Source organism: Anolis carolinensis, chromosome 5 (genome assembly GCF_035594765.1).
Source record: "Anolis carolinensis isolate JA03-04 chromosome 5, rAnoCar3.1.pri, whole genome shotgun sequence".
Classification (NCBI taxonomy): domain Eukaryota; kingdom Metazoa; phylum Chordata; class Lepidosauria; order Squamata; family Dactyloidae; genus Anolis; species Anolis carolinensis.
The window spans coordinates 194,418,864-194,434,372 of record NC_085845.1 but is presented as its reverse complement, the minus strand read 5'-3'; positions in this window follow the sequence as shown (position 1 = coordinate 194,434,372).

Genomic DNA, 15,509 nt, shown 5'->3' with positions numbered 1-15,509 from the left:
AAACTGTATTACAGTAGAGTCTCACTTATCCAACATTCACTTATCCAACGTTCTGGATTATCCAACGCATTTTTGTAGTCAATGTTTTCAATATATCATGATATTTTGGTGCTAAATTCGTAAATACAGTAATTACTACATAGCATTAATGTGTAATGAACTACTTTTTCTGTCAAATTTGTTGTATAACGTGATGTTTGGTGCTTAATTCGTAAAATCATAACCTATTTTGATGTTTAATAGGCTTTTTCTTAATCTCTCCTTATTATCCAACATATTCACTTATCCAACATTCTGCTGGCCCGTTTATGTTGGATAAGTGAGACTCTACTGTATATGGTAGTGCAGATTAGGGCCAGGCTATTCTCTCTTGTAAAAAGTTCCCACCATGTAGAAAAAGATAGTCACGCAGACCAGTCTGAAGAGGCATTAATCTTCAGGTACAAAAGCTGGTGGCCTAGACTTTCATAACTTGGAAAGCATCAAGCACCAGAAAGAGAAGCAGCAACAAGGTGAGGTTCTTTTGTGGGTTAAAACCTAGACTTTGCTGGACTATATTGCTTTAACTAGTGTGGTGTTATTCTAACCCTGACTGGGTTACGATGGCAGCTATACCTCTGGGAATTGTCATCTTCGGGAAGGCTAGGCTAGATGAATCTAGATGATGTGGATATTTGATTTTATTCTCTATATATCCCTTCTTTAGGAACAGCTTAAAATGAAATGGTTTGGGTTTTTGCTGTTGCTTTGCTGGGGCAAAGTCCACATCAGAATGGTTTGGCTTGGCATGCAGTGTGGCCAGTAGGTGTGAGGAGTGTGGCTATGATTGAAATGCAGGATTTAAGGCCAAGTTGGGTGGAGACGCCTTGGCAGCCCTTACTCAAACTTTGCTGGATTCCAGATCTTGACGTCAGTGACTACCTGCGTATTCAGAATTGGCTGCTTTTTTGGACTGGACTCATATGAAATTCAACATATTTTCCTGCCTGAAACCTTGTCAATGCCACCTGTAAGGTATATCAGTATGACAGTCCTCTGTTTAAAAGTCACCCTCCTGTTTGAAGATATTCTACATTAACAAAGCATATGGCAAAGAAGCTCCTTTTTTTACAAAACATTTTATGCCCATTCAGTCTTCTATGTCCTCCTTGTTGGAAAGCTTTTAAGCACCATTGGCTTTGAGAGCATAATGGTGTTATCAATAAATTGACCCCATTTCTAATTAAACACAAACCAACAGAGATGAATTAAACATGAATTATCTCTCTCTCTCTCTCTCTCTCTCTCTCTCTCTCTCTCTCTCTCTCTCTCTCCTTTTTACCAATTCTGTAATTTTGAAATTCTGCTCCTGAACTCTGGAAACGTTTGGACAGCTATATCTCCTCTTGTGTATGAAATCTACTTTTATAAAATTGTATAAATTATAGCAAGTGAAATCAAACCCTTAAACTGTAACTGGAATTGCAAATCTATGAAATATTCTTGCTTAATCTCATACCTTGAGACAGGAAGCGGACTAAGCCAGCTAATGTATGCAAGCCTGAACGTGCCCAAGTTTCATTGGTGGGATATCTATTGTGTTTATGTAAACCATAACTCCCTTCCATTGACAAACCTTTTGCCTATAAATCTGCTCCCCCCAAAAAAACGCTTACATGCATTGGGAAACTTCTGGCTCCCATCAATGGGATTTGGGTCATTAGCTGATATGCACCAACAGACTTGCTGTGGGTGAGACCAGCCTTTGTTTCATCAAATAATCTCAACCAGCTTTTTCTGTTTTCCAGCTATCTCTTTGTATTTACTTGGACTGGGCATTATCATGGGACTATTTACATTTGACGTCAACACATTCCTGGACTCGCACCTCTCACGGGGATGGGCATTTAAACAGACGTGGACTTTAAATTTACCAACAACAGCTATTTTTATCCCTTCACAGGGGAAACCGCCTCCAGCCAGTGACATCAGGATCCTGGATCCAAACTGGGTTGGCTTTTCCACCAATCATGAGAAGGCGCAGATATTTTGAATGGCTGTCAAAGTGGATAAAATGTTTTGTGCTGCTGCTCAATCACATAGTCGTTTCCGACTCTTTGTGACCTCATGGACCAGTCCACGCCAGAGCTTCCTGTTGGCTGTCGCCACCCCCAGTTCCTTCAAGATCATGCCAGTCACTTCGAGGATACCGTCCATCCATCTCGCCCTTGGTCGTCCTCTTCCTTTTTCCTTCCATTTTCCCCAGCATTGTGATCTTTTCCAAGCTTTCCTGTCTTCTCATGATGTGGCCAAAATACTTCAGCTTTGCCTCTAATATCCTTCCCTCCAGTGAGCAGCCATTGGGCATTATTTCCTGGAGGATGGACTGCTTGGATCTTCTTGCGGTCCAAGGCACTCTCAGGATTTTCCTCCAGCACCAGAGTTCAAAAGCATCTCTCCTTTTTCGCTCAGCCTTCCTTACAGTCCAGCTCTCACAACCATAGGTTACTATGGGGAATACCATTGCTTTCACTATGCGGACCTTCGTTGCCAGTGTGATGTCTCTGCTCTTCACTATTTTATCATTGAGGTTGGCCATTGCTCTCCTCCCAAGAAGTAAACATCTTCTGATTTCCTGGCTGCAGTCTGCATCTGCAGTGATCTTCGCACCTAGAAATATAAATTATGTCACTGCCTCCACGTTTTCTCCTTCTATTTGCCAGTTATCAAAAGGTGTGGTTGCCATGATCTTAGTTTTCTTGATGTTTAACTGCAACCCGGCTTTTGCACTTTCTTCTTTCACCTTGTTGATAAGGCTCCTCAGCTCCTCCTCACTTTCGACCATCAGAGTGGTATCATCTGCATACCTAAGGTTGTTAATGTTTCTTCCAGCAATTTTAACTCTGGCCTTGGATTCATCAAGCCCCGCACGTTGCATGATGTGTTCTGCATACAAGTTGAATAGATAGAGTTAAAGTATGCTCTGTACTCCTCTGTAAGCCTTATGTCAGGTCTTTTGAGAGGATAGACTCTGTACTGACATCCTTTCTGGCCTGAAAGAATAAACTTCTGTTTGTTGGCTTCAAACCCAGTTCGTGTCTTAATCCGACCTTTTGAAAGTAATGGAGCATTCTGGGCTATGAACCCACCTTTAGCGGTCAGCTGAAATTGCTCGAGTGACAGAAGGATGGAGAAATATAGACATTCAGTATCGGGTTGCTGTAGTGTATCTAAAATAATATGATAAAGCTTGAACTGGGGAAGAATAGGACTTTACTCTGGCTAATCCCACTGAAAACCCTTACTAAGCATACATGATCAGCAAAGCAGAAAGAAAAGGATAAAAGAGGTAAGCACCCATCATGCTAAAAAGCATAGATCAAACTTCTAAACTGGAAACTATAAGAAAGGTGGGTACTGGTGAAATAAAAGGTCATACCTGCATTTAGGAACCTTCACGTGGTCTCCAGAAAGTTCAAAATAGTGTGAGTTGTAGTTTTAAAAGAGTGCTTGTGCTTTTTATCAAAGAGTGCTGATGCATCACCAAATTGCAAATTCCATGAGTCCATAGCATTGAACTATGGCAGTTAAAGTCAGGTCAAACTGTATTATTTCTACAACGTGGATGCTCCCTAGGACTTTGAGAGGCCCTGGTTCAGATTCCTACTCAGTCACTTTCAGACTTAGAGGATTACATTGACAAAACTTCTGAATAAATCAAATGAATATATTTTCTCCCATGTGAATAGAAAGTTAGCCAGTAGAGAACAATTTTCATTTGGTATATTACTGGTAAACAGACTATTAAAAGCCCATCCCTTTGCCAACCAAAGTTCCCACACACAAATATATCAGTTGCTTTCCGTGCCCTTATTAGGGGATTGAGAAGAAAAGTAATATAATTGTATATTTGGGGCTTGTCTCTAGAATTATGTTCTTAGAGGAATTAGTGCAATTGACTTTAACTCTCAGAAAAGAAATAAAATTCTTCTAAATTTATCACTCCCATACATCTCATTCTCAAATAAGTAGATCCCAAGGAAAGTGATAGGGTGGAGTATTTATGAATTATGTTATTATATGTTTCTTGCATTGCCTTAGTAGAGTGTCTCTAAGAAGCATTCAAGACCTGTTCCCAGTGTTGACCAAAGCTGGAAGCAACATCGGTTTGCAAAAACCACAGTCACCACAGAAATAAAGTAGCTTCAGAAATGGAGAACCAACATTTTAAAACATCTATGAATGAGCAGTGTATTCCATAACATTATTATTGGGGAGGGGTCTCCATTGGGTGGGTGGGTACTCATTGCCAAAAACTACATTTTTCCAGTAAGCTAAATAAAAGCAAACAGTTTCAACACAGTTTGGAGTATGTTTTCAATGTTGTTGACAGTCAAATGAGTGGTTTCCTGGGAAGGTTTGAAAAATGCTGCTACTTGGAGGACTCCGATAGGTAGAGGGCGGTGACAAGAAGCGATATTTTGTGTTGATCTGCCCACACGTCAAGTCCAAAATATGCGCTAGTGAATGCTATTCACCTACACATCCATGCACCCAATGTTGGTTCTGAGCTGTGGAGGTCATCCAACATGTCCTCTTCATTGAAGGGCACCAAATTGGAAGAGATGGAAAATGCAAAATGAAAAGTATACCTGGGGTGCATTCACGTTATAGAATTAATGCAGTTTGACATCACTTTAACTGATCTGGCTCAATGCTAGGGAATAATCAGAGTTGAATTTTGGAGAGGCACCAGCACTCTTCAACAGTGAAAGCTAAAGACCTTATAGAACTCCAATTCTTGCGAGTCATGGCAGTTAAAGTGGTGTCAAGAGGCATTAATTCTACAATGTAGACACACCCTAGATTATATCACATCTTATTTTATGCTGTGAGCTGATAAAAATGGTAAAACCATTAAAACATGTCTCATGAGCATGCATACAAAATCCAATGTGGAAAAACAGCGGTCGTACTGGATTTTTATTTATAAAGGTACATCTACATTTTGGAATTAATGCAGTTTGACACTATTTTAACTGCCATGGTTCTGTTATTGAGAAATCAGAACACCCCCCCCCCACCACCACCACCACCCTCAAATATGAAATATATAAGTTATATGAATTGGTAACCACAGCTCGGTAAGACCTGGCGGGATGCGGGTTTTGTTTTTATTTATTATTTATTTAATTTATTTACAGTATTACTATTTATATTCTGCCCTTCTCACCCCGAAGGAGACTCAGGGTGGATCACATTACACATATAAGGCAAACATTCAATGCCTTAACATAGAACAAACATAAGACAAAACACAGGGCTCCGAGCTGGCCTCGAACTCATGACCTCTTGGTCAGAGTGATTTGTTGCAGCTGGTTGCTCAACAGCCTGCGCCACAGCCCGGCCCTTTTTCCTTTACCTTTGCTATAAAAATCACCTTTGGAATGCTGTCCGGTTGCACCCAGGACCCCTACCTTGATCTCCATAATCCCCTCACAATAGACTGGGAGACAGAGGGTAAATTGCTCAATGAATGTACGTTAGAGCCATGTTCACTTACTGAAATTGTTATCACCCACAGGTATCCATTATGTATACTGGACTCACCCACCAGAATTAACCCAATAAGCCCATCATGAACTCTTTCGCATATTGACACACTGCATTCCTTTCCCAAGTGCCTCTCCTGGAGGTGGATCATTAAATGAACTGACACTTCAAATCCATGAATGACAGTTTATGGCATTTCCTACCACCGCCAGGAGCCAATCAATGAAGCCAATCCAAGGAGCCCTTAGCCAACCAGAGCATGGATCCTAGCTGGACACTTTCTCAGCCAACCAGGATCTGGCAAGGTTTTCCTGAATAACTATCAAATGAAATTAAAATGCTCTATATTTTCCATTGTGTTATATTGGTACTTTGAAGTATTTTTCTTCACTGACATCCTTTCTGACCAGAAAGAATAAAAACCTCTGATTTTGCCTCCTAACTCATCTGTGTCTGATTTCGCCTTCTGGATTAGCCAGACATTCCAGGCTCTTTGAACCCATGATTTTAGAGGAGCTGAAGTCAGAGAATAGTTCAATGCTATGGAATAATTCAGCTTGCTGTTTTACAAAGTCCCTTAGTTTTCTTTGCCAAAGTTTCTTGGTTCCTCACCAAACTACACGTCCCAGGATTCCACAACATCAAGCCACAGCTTTCAAGTGGTGTCAAACTGCACTAATTCTACAGTGTAGATGTGAAGTATATAACTAGGACCATGGATAAAAGAATCTGTGCCTGGCGAGCACAGTTATGCTTAATTGAGCCAGGAGAGAAAGCCATTCACCAGGTTGAAGACAAGCCGTAGAGGTTTATTTGATCTGGCCAGAAAGGATGTGTGTACAAGCAGAATGCTTTCAAAATTGCAGCATAGCATACATTTGACAGCTATCAATCTACACGTACACACAATGGAACCTGATTTTCACCTTTGTCAGGGATAGCCGGGAGGATTTGCCCAGCCTCATCTGCCCAGGAAATACCTCTGTGGGGTGGCTGAAAGACTTGGCAGAAATCGTATATAAAATAGATATAGGAATAGAAATAGAAATAGTGTTCAGGGATTCAAAATTGGCAGAAAGTTGAAAGGAAAAATATACTTTATGAAAGTATATCTTTGGAAACAATACAGTCTTTATAGGGGAGCTACTGTCACTGGTCCACCTGCCGGTATCCCTGTTCTACGCAATTGTAGAAGTTCAGCGAAGAGTTTAAACAAAGAATTGAAAATTATATTTTTATTCCGTGAATTCAGAGAAACTATAAATCATTACCGGGGGGGGGGGGGGGGGGGTATTGTGTTCGACAACAGATGCACCCTTAGTGACTGACTACCTATTTGTTGTTGTGTGCTTTCGCGTTGTTTCCAACGTCTGCCAACTGTAAGGCAGACCTAACATTGGATTTTCTGGAGCTGAGAGTATGTGATCACTAAGATCACTCAGTGGGTGAGTGAAAAAATCTCCAGAACTGTGGAAGAATGGATAGTAATGGTTTTCAGAATAACAGAAACAGACAAATTGGTTGTGATGAATAAAGAATAAAGCACTAGACAACTTACAAAGACAGGGGACTGTTTTTAAACTTTGCAAAAAGAATAATGGAAAAGTAATTTTAAAAGCCTTTGGAATTTAACTCTTTATTTGAGGGTGTTTCTTATCTGCACATTTTTCATAATAACTATGCTAGAAGGATGACATGAAATATTTTCTCTTAGGGGACTCTTTGACCTCTATGATCCCATGTTTCTAAGAATTCAGTGGAGCTTCGAAAACTGATATGAAGTGTTTTGTGCATTTTGGGTGACCAACAGAGGTATATTTCTTTTCTGGATTTTTTTTCAGCAAGGATGCTGAATGTTCACCTAGCACCGACTTTATGTTTTTCCCTGACAAGAGCAACATTATCAATACTCCCTCTGATTTTCATAGTGCTTTCCATCCATCAGCATGAAGCAAAGGGGAGGGCAGCTCAGGCACAACATTGCATCTTTGTCAAATCCTCATGAAATGGCACTTCATTTAGCTGCTTAATTGCTTTTATTGTCTATCCTGTTAAACAATAACCTAATGGTTATTTACATTTTCAAAGCTTGCCTGGAGCCATCCGTCAAGAATGACTAGTCCGACACTAATTATTTACAAGACTATTAAATGGTCTATTGATTAACTTCCTAAGAAAGCAGCCTCTAGCAGCAGCTATTTGTTGGAGTGGGCTGAATGCTTACTCTGTGCAGAGCTGGGAGAAATGTGTTGTTGTTGCTGTTGTTGTTGTTGTTGTTGTTGTTGTTGTTGATAAAGCACAAAAATAATGCCCATGCTGGATGAGGAAAGTTCTCGGAGTTGTAGCCTCTAAAAATCGATTTTATGTTTCTAAACTTTAAGTCAGTGTATGACACTGAAGTGCTTTTTGAAAGTTTTTGAAAGGATTTTAAAATTATCTTACAAAATTTATCATGAGCCATAAACTCCAATATGTTCCTTTCCTTCTCATTGAGGATATGAGTAGAACTTGCAAGCTTACAAGTCCTGCAATTTTCTGGAGGATTTTAAAATCGTCTACAAAAAAGGTATTAATGTGGCCACCAGATCCAAGAGACATCCCATGCCATTTCATAGCCTTGTGTAGATAGGACAATTTTAGCATTTGTGGCAGCTCTTTCCTCCTATAACCCTCCAATGTGACAAGATCAGCCTATGACAAACATACCCATGGACTTGATATACTATTTTGTAATTTCACTCAATCAGCATTGTCTTCCATATCAGTTCAATAGTGGAGTCTACTCTGTGTTCAGTTACTCCTGTGTTCAGTTACTCCTTTGGACAGTTCCTTTAAAAATCTAGACTGAAACCTACAGTGGATTCACTGCCGTCATAAAATTATATAGTTGGGAAAGACCACAAGGGCCATCCAATCTAATCCCATTCCGCCATGAAGGAATACACAATCAAAGCTCTCCCAACAGATAGCCATCAAGCATCTGTTAAAAAACTCCAGAGAAGGAGGCTCCAACATACTCCAAGGCTGCATATTCCACTGCCAAACAACTCTAACCATCAGGAAGTTCTTTCTAATGTTTAGGCAAGATCTCTTTTCCTGCTATTTGTCAGACCCCTGGCAGCTGGGCACCAAGAACCATACACGGAGGCCAATCTCTATCTAATATCTTTATTAAGGAAATATATAAAAGCAATAAAAACAAGTGAAGAATATAGTTCAGAAGCAGACCTTTCAAATGAGGTCAAATATAGTCCAAGAAAGTATTGTCCAATAAATGATATTAGAGTTCAAAGTTCTTTATCCAATACCGAAACACACACTATTGCCAAGCAATAGTGTGGGGAAATGTCAGAGTCTTAGAAGTCCAAGGAAGCTTGACAACAAGGCTGGAAATAGACTTGGTTCTTTGACAAGGTCCGTGACTAGAAACAAGGCAAACAGTGAATCTTGGAACAAGGTCCGTGGATAACAGCAAGGCAAGGCAGTACTTGAATTCTTGATCCGGGAAGCAAGGAACTGGGGTTACGAAGTCCACACACGATCTCACTCCTGAAGCAGCTCTGTTGACTCCGCAAAGAATCTCCCGCGTCAAACACCTATATTGGGTCTCGTTTTCCCGCCAACAAACTCTTTCCCTAGAGAACGAGAAGCGAAACCCAACTCTGTCCAGATGCAAGACTCCTTAGAATTTCCCAAGGGAAGCAGGCCTAATCAGCCTGTTGTTTGGCAGCGATCCGTAAACTCCTGCGATTTGCTTCTCTGACTCCTCTGTCTCTAGAGTAAGATTCCCTCCTGGGAAACGGAGGCGAGGAATGCCCAAGGTCTGTTTTACTGAATTCTTGAGGACAAACATCAACATCCGGCAGGTGAAAGGACTCCGGTTCTTGTTGAACCGGCGAAAACCCCATGTTTTCATCTTCATCTGCCACGATAGCACTAGGAACAGGACTACAAGGCCCATGAGGCATCACACTATTGTCGAACACCAATACACCCCCCCCCCAATATACAGTGGACACCTGTATAATTTACTCATTGAATTTTCTGTACTTTTATTGTCTTGAAACATCCCCAAAGGTGAACTTGATATCTCCACTGCAAGCACTCCCTCGCTCAACCATTGGAGGCTCCAGAGCTTCCCTGTTCAGCTGGGAGGGGAATCCTGGCCACGTCATTGCCTCTGTGGCCAATCAGGGAATGAGTCGGCAAGATCCTGCTTCTGAACCAATCAGAGGCCCAGGAAACACCATTTGGATTCTCCAAATGGGCCAGTCAGAGGGTTGGGAGGGAATTTCAAGCGAGTAGCAATGTTAATGCATGGAATGGAATTCTTTATGTATAAAGATGCCTGCCTTTTAGTACACTTACATATTTGAGCCTTTGTTGCCTTCTGCAGATCTAATAAAAACTTCTGTTGCTTATGTTCATGCTGATGAGATCCTGATTTCTTGTCTTGGAACATTCGCGGTTAGCGGAACTCGCCAGGCTTTTCCCCTCGGTATACGTGGGTTTGCCAAAACTCCAAATTTTTCATCTTCACTGCTATTTCAATCCATCACGGCATGTCCTAGTCTCTGAAGCATCAAAATACAAGCTTGCCCTCTCCTCAATATGGAAGCCTTCAAGTCTTCAAGCTTGCCCTCTCCTCAATATGGAAGTTATTGACGGCTTCTGTGCTCAATCAGATGTTCTATGATGAGATAAACAGACTCCACAAACTTGCCTAATCATGAACAAATACACACACAAGTAACAAGCACTATTGATTTCACACATCAGCACAAGCATCCGAAGCCCAACATCCCTTGGGTGGTATGCATTGTCTGTGTTCCAAAAATGGAAATGTCATATTTCCAGAATCTGTATCCAATCAGATCCCGGGAAGACTCAGGCTCGAAGGTCTGTCAAAATGAAACATGGTCACAATTGCACCAAAGCAATTGTTTATTGATTCCAAGGAGATATCAATCAGAGTGCTGTAATAAAACCCAAGCCAAAGGCAAATTTGATCATGTTCCTTAGCTACTTACGCTGTTCTTCATCATAGCAGCTATCCACTGTGACACACACACACACACACTCACACACTGAATGGATCATTGCCCCAATGGACCAGCTTTCTGGGCTGGATTATGATCAAATGTGCCCCTTCAGACATGAACCAATCATTTTATTTTCCTGGTCTTAAAATATTCCTTTCTTTTGTTCTAAAGCTGTTTTGAAAAATGTGGCTTGCTGTGGAAACAAGGATTGGCGATAAAGCTTCAGTGAGACACCTTTTCCCCATGATAACACTTTCAGGAGTGCATCTCCCTTTCGAGGAGTAGATTTATCTCATTTTGTGTAGTCTAAGCCCATTCTTATTTATGAGTCACTTGTAAGTCAGATGTTTGCAACTCAGGGTCTACCTGTACAACCCCCTGCAAGGTCTCCTATGATGCTGATGTGGTCATCTTGTTCTAGAGTTGCTGACCCTTTTCTGAGCAAAGGAGGAGAAAAGTCATCCCATACCTGGCATCCTAAGATGGAAATCTTGTTATCTCCATCAATGTTAGCAGACCTTGCTTAGTCTGCTAGAAACGATGCTATGAAAAACAGTAGTAGTAGTAGTAGCAGCAACAACAACAACAGGCTTGCTTGATAAACTAGAAAATATCCAATGTTAAACATCTCTTAAATGCAGGAGAAATGTGAGAACTAATATCACTCTTCGCCAATCCCACTAGATATTCCAAACCCCAGTAGAGGACAAAAGATGCCTTAGGACAGTAGTTCTCAACCTGGGGTCCCCAGATGTTTTTGGCCTACAACTCCCAGAAATCCCAGTTAGTTTACCAGCTGTTGGGATTTCTGGGAGTTGGAGGCCAAAAACACCTGGAGACCCCAGGTTGAGAACCACTTCCTTAGGAGAAAGGAAGACAGCCAAAGGATGCCTTCCAAAGGAATAGAAGAAAAGTATGGAGAAAACTAGAGCAAAACAGCCAAACTCCAAAGAAACAGTTGTTTAAGAGTCTTGTTGTTGTTTACTCATATAGTGGACATTAGCACCATCTGGTGGCTTTAGATGTTGATTGGGCTCCATACAAGTTGAAAGTTGGGAAAAGTAGATCCCAGGAGTCTTTTTTCGCACATCGTGCACTTGCAAGCAGGTTAGCTGCGATATGGAATATTGTTATCACACTAGGTTTTAATCTGAATTTTAAAGGGACTATCCAGGGTGCTGAGCCTATTGGAGGTTAGAATTTGAAGACCTAGTCTTGTTAATCTGCTATATCCATTTGCAAAGGGATCTTGTCGCATTTTAGAGACTAACTGAGAGAACCCAGTCAGTGGCACAAGCTTTTGTAGACCTGGGGTGCATCTACACTGTAGAATTAATGCAATTTGACATCCATTTCATTACCATGACTCAGTGTGAGTGGTAGTTTTCACTTCACTTCACTTCACTTTATTTCTTAATTAGTCGCTCTCCACCAGAGTGCTCCGAGCGACATACAATTTAAAATATCATTCCACAATATAAAAAACATTCAACATAAAAACATTCAACATAAAAACATTCAACCTAAAAACATTCAACAGTGACTATTTGGCAAATTAGATCTGATTTAGTTTTGGTGAGACATCAACACTCTTTGGCAGAGAAGACTAAGGTTTCCCCAGACATTAAGCCTAGTTGTATCCAACTCTGGGGATTGGTGCTCATCTCCATTTCTAAGCCAAAGAGCCGGCATTGTCCGTAGACACCTCCAAGGACATGTGGCCAGCATGACTGCATGGAGCACGTTACCTTCCCGCCAGAGCAGTACCTATTAATTTACTCACATTTGCATGTTTTGAACCGCTAGGTTGGCAGAAACTGGGGCTAATAGCAGGAGCTCACTCTGCTACCTGGATTTGAACCACCGACCTTCGGTCAGCAAGTTCAGCAGCTCAGTGATTTAACCCACTGCACCACTGAGGGCTAGAGAAGGCTAAAGACCTTGCAAAACCACAGCTCCCACAATTCCATAGCATTGAAGAATGGTATTAACTCTATTGACATGCCTTCCTCCCCTATAGAATCCTGGGATTTCTAGTTCCTCCCTGACTCACAGCACAAAGAGTGGACAGAATCCCAACAAACTACAAATCCCAGGCAACCGTAGAATGGATCCCTGCTGTGTGGATACAACCCAGTCTCCATCCGCTCAGTTGTTCCCTGCTCTGCAGGTCTGTCACCCAGTCATCCATAGATACAGGGATCAATACAGCAGCTGCTGAGCCCTTGCCTGAATCCATATTCAAGCTCCAGCTGGGAAGCGAGTGCTTTTCACATGATCATTACCATCTGATACTGTTCAGCCATTACAATGAAATGAATAAAGCCAAAACAACCTTTTAAACAATTGTGTCTGGCTAATGATTAAAAAAGGAGTAATCTAATCTCTTTAGCAGGCTGCAAAAGTGTGCTAACTTGGTGAAATACATCTTAGTGTATACAGTCTGAAAATGAATCGCAGGCAAAATCATGCAGAAGTCTTCCTCCTCCCCCTGTTGCCAAATCAAATTGTAAAATTGTGTTGGATCAAATCTTGGACTATTATTGTATATATTTATATCTCGCAATTATCTCCTGATAAAGACTAAGGGTGCATCTCCACTGTAGAATTAAGGCAGTTCGACACCACTTTGACTGCCATGTCTCAATGCTAGGGAATAATGGGAGTTGTAGTTTTAAAATGCTGTTAGCCTTTGATGCCAAAGAATGCTGGTGACTCACCAAACTACAACTCCCATGACTGCATAGTATTGAGCCATACTGGTTAAAGCAGGCATGGGCAACCTTTGTCTCTCCAGGTGTTTTGGACTTCAACTCCCATTCCTAACAGCTTCAGGACCTTTCCTTTCCCCCCTCAGCCACTTCATGGCTGGAATCACTGGGTTGCTGTGAGTTTTCTGGGCTGTATGGCCATGTTCCAGAAGCATTCTCTCCTGACGTTTTGCCCACATTTTTGGCAGGCATCCTCAGAGGTTGTTTATATATACCTGTGGAATGTGGGAGAAAAAGTTCTTGTCTGTTGGACGCAAGTGTGAATGTTGCAATTGAATAGCCTTGCAGCTTCAAAGCCTGGCTGCTTCCTGCCTGGGGGAATCTTTTGTTGGGAGGTGGCCCTGATTTGCAACATTCACACTTGCCTCAAACAGGCAAGAGTTATTTCTCCCACCCTGGACATTCCACAGATTTATATTTTTGCCTAGTTTCCAACAGACTTCACAACCTCTGAGAATGCTTGCCATAGATGTGGGCGAAACGTCAGGAGAAAATGCTTCTGGAACATGGCCATACAGCCTGGAATACTCACAGCAACCCAGATAAATTCATTTTGTAGCTTTGGAAAACATTTTCACCAGAAGGGAGCGCTCTCTCCCTAAAATCGCAAACACTTCCAAAACCATATTCAGGTGATAGTAGGAGCTCAATGAGCTTTATAAACAAAGGAAAGGTTTTTGTAGGATCTTAAAGATGAACACATCTGGCACATCTTTTGGGGATCACACCCAATTCTTAAGAATAGAAACAAAAAGACAATGTTAAAAGTACAGACACTGATAACTCGAGTCATTTCCACCCTAAGACAAAGCTATCTCTTGGTTTTCTAGGGCTGAGAGTATGTGACTTTCCCAAGACCAATCCGGTTTCTAGGGCTGAGTAAGCATTCAAACTTTGCTCTCATAGGGTGCATTTATGCTGGAGAATGAATGCAGCTTGACACCACTTTAACTACCATGGCTCAATGCTACGGAGTCCTGGGAGTTGTAGTTTGGTGAGGCCGAGCTTTTCCCGAAACTCAGCCCTTCTTTCTCAGTTACGCCCTTGAATAATAACAATAATCTGCAGAGCCTGCAGTCTTCTGAATGCACAATCGAACGCTCTTGGCATGGAACCACAGCCTCGGCAAATCAGCCCTCGCTGGCCTTCTCCTCCCTCTTTCCCAGACAAAATGTGTATCTGTGAAATTCCTTGGGCTTTGGGCGGGGAAGATAAATAAAGGGTTCAGTGTTGTGGGTACGAATGGCGTCATCGCTTGTTCTGCATATTCCTACACACAGGCCACAGTGCAGGGCAGGGTTTGGTAAGAAAGACATGGGGTCATCGGAAGGCGGTTCTGCTTTGCTGTAACCTGTTTTCAGAAAATTAGACACTAGTGCCAGGTGGAGAACAATGCATTGTTTGCCTGGGGAAGGTGCATCTACACCAGGCATGGGCAAACTTGGGCCCTCCAGGTGTTTTGGACTTCAACTCCCACCATTCCTAACAGCCGGTAGGCTGTTAGGAATGGTGGGAGTTGAAGTCCAAAACACCTGGAGGGCCCAGATTTGCCCATGTCTGATCTACACTGTTGAATTAATGCACTTTTAACTACCATGGCTCAATGCTGTGGAGTCCTGAGAGTTGTAGTGAGGTTTCCAGATTCTATGGCCATGTTCCAGGAGCATTCTCTCCTGACGTTTCGCCCACATCTATGGCAGGCATCCTCAGAGGTTGTGAGGTCTGTTGGAAACTGGGCAAGTGGGCTTTATATATTTTATTTATTTATTTATTTATTTATTTATTACAAAATTTATATCCCGCCCTTCTCGCCCAACAGGGGACTCAGGGCGGCTTACAAAAAACACATATATAAAAATTATACAATGCACTATAAATCAGTTAAAAAGTTATTAACTCACATCGGGCATTCATAAAACACATTATAAAATACAGTTAGGCGTGTTCAAGTTTAAAAGACTGGAATAATGTCCAGGGTGGGAAGAAAGAACTCTTGTCTGTTTGAGGCAGGTGAGGATGTTGCAACTGGCCTCCTTGATTAACATTGAATAGCCTGGCAGCTTCAAGGTCTGGCTGCTTCCTGCCTGTGGAATTGTTGGTAGGTGTTAGCTGGCCCTCAGAAGACAGGAGAATTCCAGACAATAAAGGGGAATCCTTTCTTGGG